The sequence below is a fragment of the Hyla sarda genome, chromosome 13, assembly GCF_029499605.1.
Source record: "Hyla sarda isolate aHylSar1 chromosome 13, aHylSar1.hap1, whole genome shotgun sequence".
Lineage (NCBI taxonomy): Eukaryota > Metazoa > Chordata > Amphibia > Anura > Hylidae > Hyla > Hyla sarda.
Genome location: NC_079201.1, coordinates 25,817,949 through 25,838,554, shown reverse-complemented (window position 1 = coordinate 25,838,554; position 20,606 = coordinate 25,817,949). Strand labels below are relative to the sequence as shown.

The 20,606-nt window shown below is 43.1% G+C and overlaps 1 protein-coding gene across 35 annotated transcripts in view; it reads right to left on the bottom strand.

Moving 5' to 3' along the window:
• Window positions 1-20,606, bottom strand: part of LOC130297737 (general transcription factor II-I repeat domain-containing protein 2-like) — a 1,987,867-nt gene that overhangs the window by 648,609 nt on the left and 1,318,652 nt on the right. The gene's annotated exons all lie outside the window — the stretch shown is intronic.

Sequence of the window (20,606 nt, the reverse complement as noted above, 5' to 3'; positions counted from 1 at the left end):
GCAGGAGCTTGAGGTGTTTAGGAGAGGGTTCTGTCTCAAAAGAGTGCTTATAAATATGATTTTACAATTATAAAAAAAAAAGTCTGGAAAAGTGACTAATAACACAGCAGCAGTCCAGGGCTCCATTACAGGTAACTAGTGCAGGTTGTATGAAGCAGGCTCAGGGTATGATCAGTACTCTGCAACACAATTGTTGAGTGTCGATTGGCTGTCATGTCCGCCGAAGGCAGGCTGTTCTAGCAGAGAACGATAGTACAGAAAAGTACAGATTGCCAACCAAATAGTAATACTTTTATACATCAGGAATAGGGGTGGGGGCATAGCAAGAAAGTAAAAACATCTTTGGAATCAGGGTACCTGCAGTTACGATGTAAAATATCACAGGTCTTCTTTAAATAAATCTACAGTACAAAAAAATGACATATTCGGTATTGCTACACTATAAAAGTACAATGTTATTAATCCTGTCCTGTCTGTTTAAACACAAAACATTTCTGAATTTTTCTGGTAACATCACATCTCATAAAAAATGGAATAAAAAGTGATTAAAAAGTATCATCTACCTGAAAATGTTACCAACAAAGATGGCAGATTGCCTCCATACTATTCTGAAGATATAAAAATATGTTATAGGGATAACAATGTTGTGATGGAAAGCAACTTTTTTCAGAGTCCTTTTTTTAAGTGTAAAATAGCTAACACGTGTAATTTTTACCGTATAGTCATTTTTAAAATAATTTATATCTGTCATATGACTCTATGGATTCAAAACGAAAAACGTTATGGATTTCAGAAAAAGTGGGAAAAAAATTGTAAGCAGATTGAAAATTGCTAGGATGGAGAGACTTCCATATTTTCTCACTCTTTAATTAAAGGGGCTCTACGGTGAAAACCTTTTTTCTTTTAAATCAACTGGTGGCAGAAAGTTAAACATATTTGTAAATTACTTCTATTAAAAAAATCTTAATCCTTCCAGTACTTATTAGCTGCTGAATGCTACAGAGGAAATTCCTTTCTTTTTGGAACACTGATGACATTACGAGCACAGTGCTCTCTGCTGACATCTCTGTCCATTTTAGCAACCATGCATAGCAGATATATGCTAAGGGCAGCATGGTGGCTCAGTAGTTAGCACTGCTGCCTTGCATTGCTGGGGACTTGGGTTCAAATCCCACTAAGGACAACAATAAATAAAGTATTATTATTATTATTATAACGTCAGCAGAGAGAACTGTGCTCATGATGTCATCAGAGAGCATTCCAAAAAGAAAAGAATTTCCTCTGTAGTATTCAGCAGCTAATAAGTGCAGGAAGGATTAAGATTTTTTAATAGAAGTAATTTACAAATATGTTTAACTTTCTGCCACCAGTTGATTTAAAAGAAAAAAGGTTTTCACCGGAGTACCCCTTTAAGGTTAAATGGTGCCTGTCAGTACAGTGTTAAAAAGAAAGTGGTGCCTTTTGATTTTAGCATCATGTCCAACCGAGATAAGGTGGTGAATGGATAGGTCCAATGCTAAGCCATGAATATCTAGGGAATTAACAGTTTTTACTGTTTATTGGAGTAGGCTTGTCATGCCCATTTCTTTGTCAAGAAAATATTCTTCTCAATTCATAGGACAAGGAATATACCATATACAATATTTTGTTTGATAACTAGCATAAAAAATATATGTTTCCTCCAGTAGGTAGTTTTAATTGTCTATCTGGTAACATAAGGCTAAATTCTGTCAATGGAAGTCTCACAGAAGCCTACACACATCTACAGGCCTAGACACATGGCTGGTTCAAGGATTTTTGCCATCCTTGGCGAAAATTAATTTTGCCGCCCCTTGACCCTGCACATTGGCTCTGCCCTTTGACATGCCCCACCTTACTACTGGGGTGACATCTGTAACAAACCTCCTCCTTATGCAATCACCTTACTAGGGTGACACACTGTAATAACCCTGCTCCTCATGTAATTACCTTACTACTAGGGTGACACACTGTAACAAACGTCCTCCTCATGTAATTACCCTACTACTGAGGTGACACACTGTAACAAACCTCCTCCTTATGTAATCACCTTACTACTGGGGTGACACGGTGGTGCTGGCTGGGCGGGTGCTTCGGGTGAGTTGGGGCTTTGGATGCTAGCTGTCTACTAACTTTCTTGCAATGTGCTGAGCGGCGCCACCATCAAGAGGGCGCTCTAGGCAGCTGCCTATTTTGCCTATAGGCAGAACTGGCCCTGCCTAGACAAATGCACATGTCTGTGTTCAGGTTTAATAGCCTTATGTTTGTTGCCATGGACAGAGTGGATCTTGTCTTGGAGGATCTTAGTCTAACAAAATAGGGTCAGATCCTGTCCTTGATGCTGAATATATAGTTAATACATGGAGCCAAAGCATGGCCATGTGCATGTATACATCATTCTAGCACCAATGCTGCACCCTGCTATAATTTTTGTACTTTGTTTGAAGACTCTTTTTCCATCTTTATATACTGTAAGAATACATTCAAGAATAGCACCACTCCTGAGCTCTGGAAATTTTACGACAAGCTTGTGACTTTCTCCGAGTGCAAAGCTCTTCCCGGCCAAACTGGGCACTTATTCCAAATTTTATGGAGTAAGCCGGCTGAACGAATAACCTGTTTTAGCACTTTGGAGCAAACAGGGTGGGTGGATTTGAAGCTTAGAGTCTCTGGGCCTTGCAGCACTTGTATGAGATCATGTGAGAATTGGGATTCCCCATGAGTGAGTGAGACTGTGGAAGGGAGGAGACACTGGCGAGTACTGGCTCAAGGAACAATTACCAGCAAGGACACAACAAATCCTGAGAAGGCTAAATATAGCAATGACTCTAGACTAAAAGCAATTTCAAAATAAGACCAAGGTAAATGTTTGAGTTCTAATTCAGAACAGGGTGGGTATATGGCAACATTACTAAGCTCAGAGAAACCTTGAAGTATTTTGCATAGTCTCAGATGAGCATATGGGTAAATTTTTCCAGGTGTGCTGTCCATGGGGTTAAATCTGATTTCATGTGCATGTTCACAGGGGACAAGGTAACATATATGAAGAATGAAGGAGAACATGGGACTATGTCAGTGCAAGATGAGCAAAATCATTTCATTTAACCTCTGAAGTTTGGTAAAAAAAATTATTTTTGGAAGGTTAATTTTTCTTAAATTAGTATTTTATTTTAAAATAACAGCAATGGCTTTCCAAAAAGAGTAATACCCCATAAACCAGCTCATTCTGAGGGGGACCAGCAGCATAGTTCCATACAAAAAGAAAAGAAACGCAACTGGTTGTGTCTTAAATGGGCATTGTCAGATTCAAAAACATTTTATATTTTGTACATCTTGGAAAAACATTAACTTTCCTAATATACTTAATAAGAAAATGTTATAAATAATGGTTTATAAAATCATGGCATTGTCCAAGCTGAAGCACAGGCATGGACAAAGTCCAGTAAGTGAGGGTGGGTTAGCACTCCTCTGTGCTCTCTCCTGTCTGATAGCACTCCTCTGTGCTCTCTCCTGTCTGATAGGATGACTCTGTGCTCTCTCCTGTCTGATAGGACGACTCTGTGCTCTCTCCTGTCTGATAGCACTCCTCTGTGCTCTCTCCTGTCTGATAGTACTCCTCTGTGCTCTCTCCTGTCCTATCAGACACTGAGAAGTTCTAGCCCACCCTCACTTCCAGGACATTGTCCATTGTGCTGCAGCTTGGACAAAGCCATGATTTTATAAGCCATGTTGTACAGGTAGTATATGGAGCCTAGGAGCCTAGTATATAGGAGCCTCTCTACCACTCTCTTCCATGTTGTACAGGTAGTTTGATTATCAATCAGTAAATCAATAATTTGCATGTGTGTTTTTCTATAGGAGATTCCTAAGACATTGCTGTTGGGTTTCTTTGAGGACAGGTTTGGAAACAATGGTTTAAAGAGTAATACTAGAAAAAGTGCATACACCCTTAAGTTATAGATTATAATAGATAGATAGATAAATAGATGATAGATAGACACTGTAGGTGTAAAGTAGATAGATAGATAGATAAATGTTAGTGTTATATCAGTGACGATCACCTTTTGTTTGGGATAACATCAGCTTTGGCAGCCTGTGTCCATAGCTGACATTGGAGCATGATCTCTATTGTTAACAATAACATGTTTGTCCTTTAAGTCATGTATCAAATGTACACAAGATGCAAAATATGGAGCTGAAAAGGCTACTTGATAAACATGGTGATGGGTGCTAAGGGTGCTGTTTTCCTTAATAAAGGCTTTGATGGCATGACATGTGATTGTCTGCATGACTGCACTGTAATAGAGCCAGGTTATATCCAATATATCTAGAGGAATCTGCAACCTTGACCCATGAAGGTCAGACAAGATAATTTGTGGTGAATTGAAGGCAGAAAGCAGAAGATAACTGTATCTCTATGGGGTGTGCCTGATCATAGAGACCTGTGCTGTGGCACATGTACAGCTGCACATTCCTCTCTTTCTGCTCCCTCAAAAGAACAAGAAGCTGAACTAATGTATTTCCTGGTAAAGTCAGGCCAATTTTTGAGCCTGAAGTGCTGAGTAACAGAACCAACCAAACATCAGGTAAGCCACAGTAAATTTCACCATTTAGACTGCCCTAGATTACCAGTTATCCTTACATTCATCTCTTCACTGCCCTAGACCACCAAGCAGAGGCGGCTCTACCATTAGGCATGCTAGGTGGCCGCCTAAGGCCCCGCACTAGCTAGAGCCTTGCTGCCATCTAACTTTCACCCCACTGATAATATACATCCTGTACTTTACCACTGCCGCCGCTTCTCCTCCTGGTCTTGTGTCTATTGCGGCGCAGGGCAGAGCTTCTAATGCAGACCGTGTGAGAGATCATGAAGCAAGAGGGACCACAGCAGGGCAGAAAGAAAAGAAGGCAGGGATGGCAGGCATGTAAAAGAGCATGGCAGAATAACAGTAGGGAAAGAAAAAATGGTCTAAATAGGGGGAGGGGGGCTTTACAACAGAAGAGGAAGAGTTAAATTAAGGGGGATAGGAAAGGTCTGTAAAGGGGAGAGGAGGACTGGTATTTAAAGGAGAAAAAGGAGTAAATAGGGGATAAGTATCTAATCGCACGGGGTACATGAAAGGGGCGTGTCGGTGGCCGCTTCATGCGGGGTCGACACATCTTCTTTCATGGTCCTCGTGTGGAGGTATTGCTTTGTTTCTATACCCCAACCCTTGGGAAAATCCTGTGTGCACCCCTGGTGAGCAGCACTGCATGCATCACCATTTACATTCAGGGGTGCGGGCGCACAATATTTTGCCTTGCCCAACGTGCTGCCAACCCACACTACATCGCAACATTTCGTCAGTGAGGGCCTTGTGTTTGAGTTTCGCCTAAGGCCTCACAAAATCTAGAGCTGCTTCTGCAACCAAAGATCGTTTTATTAACCCTTTCAAAGCCATACACCCTAAGGGTTGTTTACATTAGCCTTTTTCACTGCTCTAGACTACCAGGATATATTCTTGGTTTTCTAGAGTTTCAGTAAAGATTTTGACATTGACCTTATCCACTGCCTTAAAATACCAGAAATATTAATCTCAACTCTTTTTCCTGCCTCAAACCTTCAAATGAACCCTTTAGAAACCAAAGATAAATATGAACTAGAAAATGTTGAAAGCCACTATTATTCCCAATCTGGTGACATTTGCAACTATATTCCTGAATGATATTTCACTGCAGCTCTAGACATGTTTGTTATAGCAGCATCTTTCAGATTTTCTTTACAGGAATTTAGGCAGAATGCATTCCAAGTATTGCTACTTATTTGGCATTAAGAAAAGACAAATATTGGCTGACTCTTTAAAGCATGCCATGTCCTTCTCAGTGTGTATACATGCACCTTTGTTAACAAAAGGAAGAGCTGCATCTGTGCACAAGTGGAAGGAGAAAGGCACTCTTGTCTTCTATCAGTAATGATCTTGTTTTACATTGTGTTAATGGTATTGTAATTACCCCAAGTGTGCAAACACCACACAAGACATCGGGCCAAGCTGACATGAGAAGAAGGAGAATCACACGTATTAGTAGTAGGAAACTTATGTATTTGTAATGTGGCATAATCTCACTTGCATCCTTAGAGAATTGGTCTGGTTTAGACTACCCATATTCATATACCCTATTAATACCTTAAGTTAATTACACAGCTTCAGAGCTACGTGCAAACTTCTCATTACAACTGGAACCAGTCAACTAGCTTGTTGACAAACACACTACCATCACCTTAGCTGAGCTCTCATATTGCCAGACTAAGTATTTGAGAATGCAAATCACCACAGTAAACTCTGTACTAACATGGTATAGATGGGGAATGCTGGGACGTTTTTAGCTCAGCAGGCAGCAGAAGTGTAAAAACTGCTCTGGATGAAATTAGGCCTAAATTACAGGAGGTAACTCAGGATTATTAGAGTAAAAGAAGATGTCAAGCAGTAATAAACGTATCTCCTATCTGCAGCATAGGGAATAAGTGTCTGATCTCCTGTATGGGGCCCTATCTGGGACTCGGCTCTGCTCTGTTAGATTGCGTTTCGTACCCAGCACGTCAGCTGGTCAAAACATGCCCCTTCCAATCATCTCAATGGGAGAGGCTGAGACACACGAATGTCTCCACCTCTCCCTTAGAGATGAATGGAGGGGGCATGTTTGGGTCAGCTGAAACGTCACACGCAGGGGTGCCAACGGTCGGACCCTGCGCGATCAGATATTTATCTCCTGGAGTCATAGGAGGCCTCAAGTCAAGTCTGCAGCCACAAGCTACAAGTCTACAAGTAAGCTAAAGTCACAGCTTAGTCTGTCTCCAGTCAAGTCAACTCAGTCACTGTCATCTATTGTCAAGTCAACGTGGCATGCACTAAATTGTCCAATACCGCTGCAAGTCCCAGCAAGCCCTTAAGGTCTCTAAAGTCACTGGTCACCTCCGTGGGCCTGGCTACATTGTGTAGACTGCACCATCTGTCACTCAGTAAAGCTATCATTGTCTGTAACTTGGCGTCTGAGTCATTATTGCCCCATGCCTAGCCCAGGATCCAGCGGTATACCTTTGGGTGGTATTGAGGATCAACCATGCTCTGGCGTCACGAATACAAGGGGTTAATGCCATCTGCCCTGCATCTCACACCCCATACCACATCTTCTTTAAGCAAAGTAATTGCAAATTGGCTCAACTTTCTATGTAGAATATATAAAAATTTTAGCCTCTGGCGTCACATTTACAGCTCTAACAAGAGCAATGGCGGTGATGATGGATCTGTTGTGTAACAGATTCCGTTGAATTATAATGGGTCTTTCCTTTCCTATTTTATGGAAGTTGTAGTTTAGCAACACTTGGAGGGTCCCACAGGTTGGACACACTGCACTAGAAGAATGTGTAAAGTAGTGGCAAAGCACCACATTGATATGTCACAGGTAAGAGCAATCCCTGTGGGTTTAGTATCTTTTTAAGGAAAACTCATATGACACGAATGCCATGCAGCAGATTTATTTTTGCAGGAGGAGCAGTTCCCTCCACATTTACTTCCATGAGCCCAATTGTTTTTTTCTTTGTCCATTCATATAATCGAGTCTATGCATCAGGGTATAACTGGTAAGACCCCAGGCCCTAATGAAATTAAGTTTTCCATCAAATCAATGGCTGAACCAAGTCAAAACATTAGTAAAGTGTGGCTCTCCATTAGGAGAATATAAGCATTCATTCACCACTGCAGAGACCGGTTCCCATATCCCGCCAGCTCCAGAGACGTGGTTTGCCAAGCACGGCAGTGCACATATGATTCAGTTCCTGAAATCTCATGTGGAAATCTCGGCTCTCGTATTTGTTTAGTATTATTTTATTTCAGCTTTTGCCAATAGCATAGGCAACACTATACAAGGTAAGCATACATAGCACAACATTGGGGAGCTGTGTATAACAAACCCAAGTCACATAGGTGTACTCTACAGGCAGACGGCTCCTGTGCTCAGCACAATGTGCAGTTATTATAGAGTTTTCTCTTTTTTTCTAGGCAGAAGTTTATTTTTTTTCTTTCTAGCAGAATTATTTATGTTTCCTTTTTACCATTAACCTAAATTCCAATTACAATGAGTTTCTTTGCCCATTCAGGATGGCTGCACTCAGTTCTATTAGTGTGCGATGTAGGGGTATGAGTGTGATCTGTAGGATGAAGGGCTTAATATGCGGCTGTTACTATAGCCCTATTTAAATTGCAGTTCACTTTGCTGCCTCCTAGATTAAAGTGGTGCTGTATTAGAAACTGCTGTAAACGGACTCTCAGAACCATTTAAACCAGTGATCTAAAACTGTGGCCCTCCAGATGTTGCAAAACTCAAACTCCAGCCAACGGCTGTCTTGGCATGCTGGGAGTTGAGGTTTTGCAACATCTGGAGGGCTACAGTGTGAGACCACTGATTTAAACCTAATGCATAGTATGACAGAATTCATAGCCCATAAGCTTATCTGCATATATGAGTGTACCTGTTGCATTAAAAAACTTTTGAAATGTCCTAGAAACATGCCAGAAAATTTTTAGACCCCGCCCAATCACTAGAACAAGGTTATGGCAAAGTCCTGGGAGAGATCTCACTTAGCACACACTTCTCCTGACGTGTTCTATTAGGCTGGAACTCCACTGAGGTTTTTTTTGCAAAAACGCCATTAAAAACACCAATTTTCCCGCGGCCAGATGTTAGCTGCAAGTCAATAGTAAACTGCAAAATGCCAGATTCACTTGGCGTTTTTCAGTTTGGCGTTTTTCAGCAATTTCAGGCTCAGAGGCTGGATTTTCAAAACGCCCGACAAAACCTAGGTTGGCGTTTTTTGCCCTGAAATCGTGGCGTTTTCCTCCCATAGATGTCTATGGGAGAGCAAAAACGCCAAGAAAAACGCCATGTTGGGTTTTAAATTTTGCGTTTTTACAGGCAGTTTTTATTCTTTTTTGGACTTTAGTGATCCTAAAAAATTATGGAGATACCTTTTTTATTAAAATTTCGTAGGGTACCATAAAAAAATTATAATAAAAAAGATACAGTAGTGATGGAAAAAATTGTATCTAATGAAATGTATCTTTTTTTATTATGAAATGTTTATTAATTTTTAAACAGGGATCAATTTATGTGAGCGGGTAAAGCACTAAAAATGTAGCCGACAATAATAAAAATGTAGTGTGTATGTGTGTGTTTTTCACTTTATTTTTTTTTTTTTTTTTTTAGTTAGTACTACTACTCCCAGCATGGAACACACTGTTCCATGATGGGAGTAGTTGTACCTGTACTAATTGACAGATCGCCTGTTGTGATCCTGTATAATGTATAGATGCGGCGGCTGCTCTTCTATGGTCCCCTGCACTGACCTATATACACATATTCATATTTCCTGCAGAGAGCTGTGATTGGCCAGATGGTTCCAGCCAATCACAGCTCTCTGTGAGAAATCGGAATGTGTATATATACGGAGTGCAGGGGACCATAGGAGAGCGGCCGTCGCATCTATACATTATACAGGAGGATCACAGCGGGTGTCAGGAGTGATACCCGCTGTGATCTTTCCTACTACTACTTCCAACATGGAGCACACTGCTCAATGCTGGGAGCTATAGTACCTGCATTAATAGACAGATCGCAGCGGGTGTCAGAAGTTACACTCGCTGCGATCTGTCTATTAATGCAGGTACTACAGCTCCCAGCATGGAGCAGAGTGTACTCCATGTTGGGAGTAGTAGTACCTGCAGACATCACAGTGGATGTCACTACTGACACCCGCTGTGATCGTCCTGTTTATAGCAGAGATGGAGCGGCTGAATACATCGCTCACATCCCTGCTCTGCTCTGTACTCCGGGCCGGCCACTCACTCATTCACCTTTTCCTCAGAGCTGTGATTGGCTGAAACCATCCGGCCAATCACAGCTCTGGGCGGAAAATATGAATTGAACATCACTCAGAGTACAGAGCAGAGATGTGAGCGCTGTATAGAGTCGCTCCGCTTCTCTGCTATATAATGGACGATCGCATCGGGTGTCAGACTGACACCCGGAGCGATATGTCTATAGTACAGGTACTACTACTCCCAGCATGGAACAGTGTGTTCCATGCTGGGAGTAGTAGTACTACATAAAAAATTTGAAAAAAAAGAGAAAAAATAGTTAAACACACACACACTTTACAAAAAAATTTATTAAAACTTTGTTATAAAAAATAAACATTTAGTTAAATACATTTTTACATCCCTACTGCATCCTTTTTTTTTTTGGTACCCAACTATTTTGTAAAAAAAACACAAAAGGGGCCAAAACAAAGGCAAATTCCACACAAAGGTAAAAACACCAGAAAAAACGACAGAAAAAACGACAAAACGCAGGGAAAAACTGTGGCAGTTTTTCTGGCGTTTTTTCTGGCGTTTTTATGCCACAAAAATCGCAGGGCAAAAATCTTAGTGGAGTCCTAGCCTTAGTCTGGTTCTAATCAAAACCTTTTACAAGTGTCAACGTGTCAAAAGTTTTGTTTTTTTAAAGTGACAGTACCCAGTAATTCATGAATAATACTACAACTTTTTAATAGATGTGGCACATCCCCATGATTGCTTGATATATAAATCCAGTAAGAGTTTACACTATTGTAATACAGAGTAATTTTACATATATATTACAGTCAGTCCCAGCTTGACTGCAGGTTATGACCTAGATTTGTGGTGGCCCGGTACAGGAGTTGTACCCCAGTATCCTAGCTGCCTCCCTGCAGTGTCCCCTGCTACCCCCCCCCCCACCTGTTCCCCTTGTATAGTTATCTTTATACAGTGTCATGTGATTGTAACCCATTGAGGTGTCAGTGACCACGTGACCATGGTGACCATGTGACTTTAGGGTGACCTATGTAGACATGTGGCTGCGTGGTTGACTTGAGGTCCAGTGCAGTCAACTAACAGTGTGTCTGGAGTCCAGAGAAGGCCTCAAGTCAACCACGCAGCCACAAGTCTACAAGTCCACAACCCCCAGGTCACAGTCAGAGCCTGGTAAGCTGCAAACGGGGTATAGTCAGTCTCAGTCAAGTCAGTCAAAGTCAACCTGTCTTCAGTCAGCATGACCAGCATCAAAATTGTCCCAGTCCACTGCAAGTCCCAGCAAGCAATTCTCTTCTGCTCCTGTCCCATGTAATCCCAATTACTGTGCTCCTTCACCCGCTAGGTATTCTGGGAGTAACAGACCCCCCTGTACTTACTGTAACAAGTCCGGCCACTGGAAAATGCACTGCTAGGGTTTAAACGGAATTCTCTCAGGGGTCAAGGACTGGCCCTCGGGAGAAAAGTCAGTAGGCTCAACTCCAGAATGACCTAAATCAGGACTCTCAATTTATCCTCCTGCCCCTTTGTAACGGTTATTGTAGAAGGTGTACCATTAGAGGTATTAATAGATACAGGGTCACAAGTGTCTACCACTTTGGGGCATTGGGATGCTTGTGTATTGTGTGAGCCTGATGATGTTAATTTCCAAGTAGTTGCAGGTAATGGGCAACCAATGCCCAGACATGGATACTGGGAGCCAACCATTCAATTGGGTGAACGTGTACTTAACCCCTTAAGGACTGAGGGCGTATGGGTACGCCCGTGGGAATTCTGGTCACCGCCGCTAGCCAGTCGGAGACCAGGATGCCTGCTGAAATCGCCGGTCTGAATTGACGATTCCAAGTCATACAGGTCTTCGGTGACTCGGAAAATAAGGGGGATCAGGACTGTCCAAGACACCCATGATCCCCCTTAAGGGATAGGAGTGAGGTGACAGGGGTGCCACCCCTCCTATCCCTGCTATTGGTTGGTCAGAAGCGACCAACCAATAGCAGATCGGGGGCGGGGGGGGGGGGGGTGTTAAAGTTCGGTTTCCCCGTTCTGCCCACCCACAGTAGTCCGGGCAGAACGGGGAAACTGTCCTGTGACCGTCGCCGAAGGTCACTTACCATCGTCACTGGTGGCAGCTGGCGGCGATGACGTGCGGCTGGCTCACTGGTGCAGACTATGGAAGACGGTGGGTTGTCTAGCAACATCTTGAGGGCTACAGTTTGGAGACCACTATACAGCTGTTTGGGCATACTGGGATTTGTAGTACAACAGCTGGAGGGCTAAAGTTTGGAGATCACTGTGCAGTGTTCTCTAAACTGTGGCCCTCGAGATCTTGCAAAACTACAACTCCCACCATGCACAAACAGCAAACGGCTGTCTCACCATGCTGGGAATTGTAGTTGCGTACCTCCAGCTGTTGTATAACTACATCTACATTGTAGTTTTGCAACAGCACACCGGTTGGAAAATACTGTTTACAGTGAGTTTCCTGCTTCAAGTTTGAGCTGCGGCAAATTTTACGCTGCAGCTCAAACTCCTAGCGGGAAACTCACCGTAAACCCCCGCCTGTGCGAATGTACCCTTAAAACACTACACTACACTACACTAACACATAATAAAGGGTAAAACACAACATATACACCCCCTTACACTGTCCCCACCAATAAAAATGAAAAACGTATTGTACGGCAGTGTTTCCAAAACGGAGCCTCCAGCTGTTGCAAAACATCAACTCCCAGCATTTCCGGACAGCCACTGACTGTTCAGGCATGCTGGGAGTTTAGCAACAGCTGGAGGCACCCTGTTTGGGAATCACTGGCATAGAATACCCTATGTCCAACCCTATGCAATCCCTAATATAGTCCTCAAATGTGCATGGCACTCTCTCGCTTCGGGGCCCTGTTGTATTTCAAGGAAACAGTTTAGGGCCACATATGGGGTATTTCCGTACTCGGGTGAAATTGAGTTACAAATTTTGGGGGGCTTTTTCTCCTTTTACCCCTTATGAAAAGGAAACGTTTGGGTCTACACCAGCCTGTTAGTGTACATTTTTTATTTTTTTTTCCACTATCATGCTGGTGTTGCCCCATACTTTTTATTTTCACAAGAGGTAAGAGGAAAAAAAGACCCCCAAAATTTGTAACGCAATGTCTCCGAAGTACAGAAATACCCCCATATTTGGGCGTAAAATGCTCTGCGGACACACAAGGCTCAGGAATGAGAGCGCACTATGTACATTTGAGGCCTAAATTGGTGATTTGCACTGGGGTGGCTGATTTTACAGCGGTTCTGACATAAACACAAAAAAAGAAATACCCACGTGTGACCCCATTTTGGAAACTACACCCCTCATGGAACGTAACAAGGGGTATAGTGAGCCTTAAAATCCCACAGGTGTTTGACGAATTTTCTTTAAAGTTGGATGGGAAAATGAAAAAAAAAATTTTTTTACTAAAATGCTGGTGTTACCCTAAATTTTTCATTTTCACAAGGGAAAATTGGGAAAAAAAGCCCCCCAAAAATTGTAACCCCATTTCTTCTGAGTAAGAACATTCCCCATATGTGGATGTAAAGTGCTCTGCGGGTGAACTACAATGTTCAGAAGAGAAGGAGTGCCACTGGGCTTTTGGAGAGAAAATTTGTCCAGAATTGAAGGCCATGTGTGTTTACAAAGACCCCATAGTGCCAGAACAATGGACAGGAGTTTAGTTTCCAAAATATGGTCACATGTGGGGGGGGGGGGGCCCACATGTGACCATATTTTGGAAACTAAACTCCTCACGGAATGTAATAAGGGGTGCAGTGAGCATTTACGCCCCACAGGTGTCTGACAGATTTTTGGAACAGTGGTCCGTGAAAATGAAAAATTTAATTTTTCATTTGCACAGCCCACTGTTTCAAAGATCTGTCAAACGCCAGTGGGGTGTAAATGCTCACTGCACCCCTTATTAAATTCTGTGAGGGGTGTAGTTTCCAAAATGGGGTCACATGTAGGGGGGGGGGGGGTTCCACTGTTCTGGCACCACGGGGCTTTGTAAATGGCATTCCAAACAAATTCTCTCTCCAAAAGCCCAATGGCGCTCCTTCTCTTCCGAGCCTTGTAGTGTAGCACCTTTACACATCCGACTTTAACGAAAAGTTGTCAAACACAGAGGGATGTTAAGGCTCACTGTACCCCTTGTCATGTTCCTCGGGGGAGGTGGGGTGTAGTTTCCAAAATAGTGTGCCATGTGTTTTTTTTTTTCTGTTCTGGCACCATAGGGGCTTCATGTGACATGCCCCCCAAAACCATTTCAGCAAAACGTGATGTTTTACTCTGCATCAGTGCCGAGAATCACGGCCCCTTGTTTATCCGTCCAGCTGATAGAACGTGCGTCGTCTGAATAGCTTAGCCGAACCCTTTACTGACATCAGACGGGGACGCGGCCTTTCTGACATAGCACAGCGGCTGGCGGATATAATGTCAGACGCCACAGAAATGTGTTGTAAGCCCAGTGAAGCCAGCGGTCACGGCTCCCTGCCACTGCAGGTTTGCGCTGCACCCTACTTTAATGCCGGACATCTCAACTGTGAGTATACCTCTGAGCGGCACCCCCGAGACCCTTTTTTCCTCCCCACAGAGAATATCATAATTGGAGATGGGGTATTTTTTTTATGCATCTTTTATAGGTTGCTCTATTCCTCCAACGGACGACTGTGAGTAGGATACTTAATGCATGGGGGGCCACAATCTTTTTATCTCCAGGAACACAATACAATATTGGTGTAACACCGAGCGCTCCGGGTCCCGCGGCTTCACAGGAGTGCTCGCGGCGTTCTGTTAACAGCAACGCTCCGGTCTCTATCTCTGACCGCGAGCGCTGCTGTGTTCGTGCCAGCGGGGACGCGATCAGCGTGGCGGCTCAGGTCCGCTAACGAATCACGCCCCATTCTACTCACCCTCTTCCGGTGTCTGTCTCATCCCGGCACGCGCGCCGGCTTTCTAAGATTTAAAGGGCCAGTGCACCGCTAATTGGTGCCTGGCCCAATCTGTTCAATCACTTCCCCACACTATATTAACCCACTTCCCCTTCCTGTCCCTGCCGAATCTTGTTGCCTTGTGCCCTGAGAAAGCGTTATAGTGTGTTCCCTAGCCTGTGTACTCAGACCTTCTGCTGTTGCCCCTGACTACGAACCTCGCTGCCTGCCCTGACCTTCTGCTACGTCTGACCTCGCCTCTGTCTAGTCCTTGTGTACCGTGCCAATCTCAGCTGTCAGAGAGGTCGCGTCGCTACTGGGGAACACGACCTGGTAGTTACCGCCGCAGCAAGTCCATCCCGCTTTGCGGCGGGCTCTGGTGAACACCAGTAACTGCTTAGAACCGATTCCCCAGTACGACCCACGTCATCGCCTCTCTGGCACAGAGGATCCACCTCCAGTGTCCTCATCAGCCGCTAGTCCGGACCCTGACAATTGGTATACACATTGCATGTATTTTTCTTTACAGGTTCCTGGAGATGGACGGTGAAGTGTCAATAATAAGAGGGGTTTGATATATTGCAGTTCTGCTATCAAAGGCTGCTACCCCTAATACGCTGCTGTTTCTATACTTTCTCTGATGCATAACTTTGACTTGGTTGCATAATTCTCTTTTAATTTCTGAGCAAGCATCCATATTGTATCTACATATTATATAGTGCTTCAGTTACCCCTGAGGATGCTGCCCAATTGCGGCAGAAACGCGTTGGGTACTTGTTTCTATGTATGGATACCAACACCGTGTGGCTAGTGGATTATTCCACTTGGTTGCTTGTATATATGTAACCTCTATCTTTTCTCATTATATGGATGAGTGGGAGTGGACATATTAGAGAGGATGTTATTCTAACCTCCTGGTTGTTTCGCCCTGCCCCTACATTTGTTTTCAAGTTGTCAGGTGGATTATTTGTCTGACATCTATTATATGCAGCAGAATTTTTGCAAATATGGACGTGTCTGTGCCCACATGCAATTGTTGAAACATGGTTCAAGTATAACACTAGAGGTGTTCTCGCAAGATTTTACCTAATACGCATTAAAGCTTATGTTTTAATAGTATCTCCCCCCCACCTTAGTCATTATTTTTGATTAGGTATTTTTCTTTGTTGCATTATATGGGAGTTATAAACATTATTGTTTATGTCTTCCTGCTGGACCCTTATTAAACAGCAACTACTCTTTTCAGTCTTTGGTCTCCTAGGTCTTAATCCACCTTTTCCAGGCAACTGGAGCCCTTGGAAAGCTGAAGTAATTTACGTAGACTAAAGTAATCAACAGCCGAGCTGCGAGGTTCTCTACGAGCCAATTTACTGTAAGTTCTTTCAACTCTAACTGTAACCATAAGAATAATATTTCTGTGTACCTCTTGTAGATGCATGGATTAATAGCAGACTGGAAACCATATAACATATCTTTACCATATCAGTCTACATTATGGCATTAACTCTTACTTAAAATGCTGAAAATATAAAACAAATGGTGCAATATAAAATATAAAACAAATGGTACAAAAATGGCAAACCACGTACTATGGGTTGCATAATCTTTGTATACATGGGCAGGCAAGTTACAAGTCCCATTATTTTTTTAAAAATATATTTCAAACTCGCTATGCCAAGAATATTCAGACGCTCTGATAAACTATGAAGACGCCGATGCACAACCTATTTAAGGCAGTTCTGTAGGATCTTTGGTACCTAAGCAATATTGTGGTTTATCCCTAGTGAACGTACTTGTGGTGTCCCACAGTGGACGCACCAGTTGCTACTTTGAGCATAGTTTGCTCCCCTTTGCTTATCTAAGGGGATTCCAGTCAGTGTGAGCACATGCTCTGCAGCTCTTTTACCATCAGAGGGAGTCTGTCAATATCTCTAGCACTGTTCCAGCAAAGTTTAACCTGCCTAGTGTGTCCCACTACAGAGGTACAAAAAGAGGTAGTATTTAGAAGAAAGACAAATTTGAAAGGGCCTGATTGCAAAGGTAGGTGAGCTAGGTGAGCTATTCCTACAGGCCTGGCCTAGTTAGTGGCAGATTCATATGTGGGAATTGCATCATGAACTTGACATTTTTGGTTACCTTAGCCATTTCACAAAACCTGTTAGCTTGGCAATAGTGCCATAGTTACCAATTCCCAAGTGCATTACATACTCTCCAAGTCTGATCCAAAATACTGTGTTTGACCTGTGCCTGACCTCTCGATTCATCTTTGCCTGATTCTGGAGTACTCTATTGACTGTGTTTGACCCAGATCATTGATATGAACCTGTGCCGTCTGTCATGATCCTCCTGCCTTTACTCTACTAGGCTGTCCTGCAGCCTACCGTACCTTGACATGCCTGACCCCTGCATGCTTTACACCAGTTCATCTGGTCCACTGGCTGCTACCCACACCTGGATCACAGTTGAGAAATATCCATATCCTGGAGTGGGACACCGGGTGAAAACCTAGAGGGTACCAAACAGGTTGGGCACATTGGGTCCCCATTGCCTTATTACAAATGCCATTAATTTGAAAGTAATTCTAGTAAAACCTTAAAGGGGTATTCCAGGCAAAACCTTTTTTTATATATATATATATCAACTGGCTCTGGAAAGTTAAACAGATTTGTAAACGAGGCCCGTTGAAGCACTACTAAGTGCGAAACACAGGTGTCGCCTCTCTGTGGTACCCCCCTTGTACCATCCATCGTCTCCCCTAGAATTGTACTACGGCTGTGAGCAACGTGCAATAAAATCTGCTGAATTGGAAACCCGGTGAGTGCCGACTTTTCTTTTTCTTCTCATGCACAGATTTGTAAATTACTTCTATTAAAAAATCTTAATCCTTCCAATAGTTATTAGCTTATGAAGTTTTCTGTCTAACTGCTCAATGATGATGTCACGTCCTGTGCATGATGGGAGAATATCCCCATAGGAACTGCACAGCTCCCGGGACGTGAGTCATCAGAGAGCAGTTAGAAAGAAAATAACAACTCAACTTCAGAAGCTAATAACTATTGGAAGGATTAAGATTTTTTAATAGAAGTAATTTACAAATCTGTTTAACTTTCCGGAGCCAGTTGATATATATAAAAACGTTTTGGCCTGGAATACCCCTTTAAGAAAAAGTTTTGTAATGCTTTGTCCAGGCAGGGATAACATCATTTGGATTGATCCATGTTTTTCTAGCTTTACTTGAAAGCTCCTTGATATACAGTATATAGTATATTTTTGTGAAAAAGTCTATAAGATTTTTACCTCCCTAGCATAAGCAGAGTTTAGATATGTCTGGCCTTACCTCTACCAATAGAAATCAGTGATCAGGGTGCAACATGGCAGGTCAACAGGATACAGCAATTTCCACACTATGCAACATGATCACTGCTGAGTGCCGGGAAAAACATTGCAAAAGCATATTGATTTGTTGTTTTCCAACTGCTGAGCTCCAAGTAACCCTGCTGATCCATAGAGAGCGCTTTTTAAAGGCCTGTTATTTCAGGCGGTAACTGAAATGAATGAAAACACTGCTGGCTACTTAATTTACATGCACTTGGTGTTTAATTTAAGATTGCTGGTTTTCTGAATATTTCAGCAGCAGAACACTATAGGAAATATACAGGATGGGCCATTTATATGGATACACCTTAATAAAATGGGAATGATTGGTGATATTAACTTCCTGTTCTTGGCACATTAGTATATGTGAGGGGGGAAACTTTTCAAGATGGGTGGTGACCATGGTGGCCATTTTGAAGTCGGACATTTTGAATCCAACTTTAGTTTTTTCAATAGGAAGAGGGTCATGTGACACATCAAACTTATTGGGAATTTAACAAGAAAAACAATGATGTGCTTGATTTTAACGTAACTTTATTATTTCATGAGTTATTTACAAGTTTCTGACCACTTATAAAATGTGTTCAATGTGCTGCCCATTGTGTTGGATTGTCAATGCAACCCTCTTCTCCCACTCTTCACACACTGATAGCAACACCGCAGGAGAAATGCTAGCACAGGCTTCCAGTATCCGTAGTTTCAGGTGCTGCACATCTCGTATCTTCACAGCATAGACAATTGCCTTCAGATGACCCCAAATATAAAAGTCTAAGGGGGTCAGATCAGGAGACCTTGGGGGCCATTCAACTGGCCCACGAGGATCAATCCACTTGATGTGTTCCCTCTTTATGCACTGAAGCTGGCACGTTCCCTGAGTTTTTCCAGCAAGATGGTCCACCACCACATTCCTAGATGAACAGTTTCCTGCAAAATGGATTGGCCGACCTCAAAATGGCCACCATGGTCACCACCCATCTTGAAAAGTTTCCCCCCCCCTCACATATACTAATGTGCCACAAACAGGAAGTTAATATCCCCAACCATTCACATTTTATTAAGGTGTATCCATATAAATGGCCCATCCTGTACTTGTGGACCTAGTATCTGATACACAAGCTTTCTCTATAGTGCATGTACCATTGTGTAGTGAGGTAGCTGCATCCTCTAATGCCAGTAGGTGATGACTGTGTCATATTGGTAACAATGTTTCCTGATCTCAGTCCAATTGTAAATCTTTGGAGATTGTTACAAAAACATATGGAGGTGTCCTTTTGGCCAAAGGTTGTGCAAACAAGTAGTAAGAAAATAGACTGTCCCTGCCATATGCTAGGTTTATTCCTATTTAAGAAATACAAATGTTGTACATATTTCCACATATTTCAGATGATATTGTATTTTCATATACTAAACAATCAAGACGGCAACAATGTTGAACACAGCTACATATGTAGGCATACAGATACATACAGACGTTTCTGTGTTGTAAGAATCCAATAGAAATAAAATAATAGCAAGCTCCATTAGATTCTTTATAAAACCTGTACGGCAGCAGACAGATGTCACATGGCTTGGTCTAGAATTCCTCCATCTTTTCTACCTGATTCCACCAGGGTGTTGTACATACATATTTTTTGGCTGAAAGAAGGGTGCCTTTACTGGAGAGACAACCTCTACACCCTAATAGCAAACTTTTTGATATGCAGTTGTCCTCCGACATACGATCGTTTCAACATACGATTGCCTTTCAGAGCCCATCGTGTGTTGAAGGCAACATCAACATACGGTGCTTCTGTGTGTCGGGGCCATCGCAAAAACGATAGCCACCGGGTAGCCATTTGATGTGCCCCGTTATGCCTGGCAGAGCTCCGCCCACAGTATAATCGGGTGTTCTCCTTCCCCGAAATACAGTACGGAGGAGGCGCTGTTGCTACCCATCTCCCTGTCCTCCCAGGGCTGCGGTTGCCAACTGCTGCATCCCTGCCGGCGCTGCAGGTTGGCTTGTGTGGCCATCCCAATACTTCTGGTAATAGAGAGGAGAGCTGTCGGATGATCGTCACGTCTCCAGGCAGGAGGAGGGAGCCCACTGTGCTGTGGACGTGACCGAGATTCGGGAGTGGGCGGAGCTCGGCCAGTACAAAAAGTGGTCGGAGTGAGGGGGGATCAGGAGCTCCCCCTCCTGCCCACACAGCCAAGGACCCCCAGCACAGACATGGCGGTGCCACTCGCACAGTTTGATGAGGACTGGCAGGACTTCTATGAGTTTCGTCCTTCGTCTCCTCTCCCGGGACTAAGATAAGGTGAACTCCAACTCCCCCGTACACACAATACACCCCATACATCAATGTTTCCCAACTAGTGTGCCTTCAGCAGTTGCAAAACTACAACTCCAAGCACAGACAG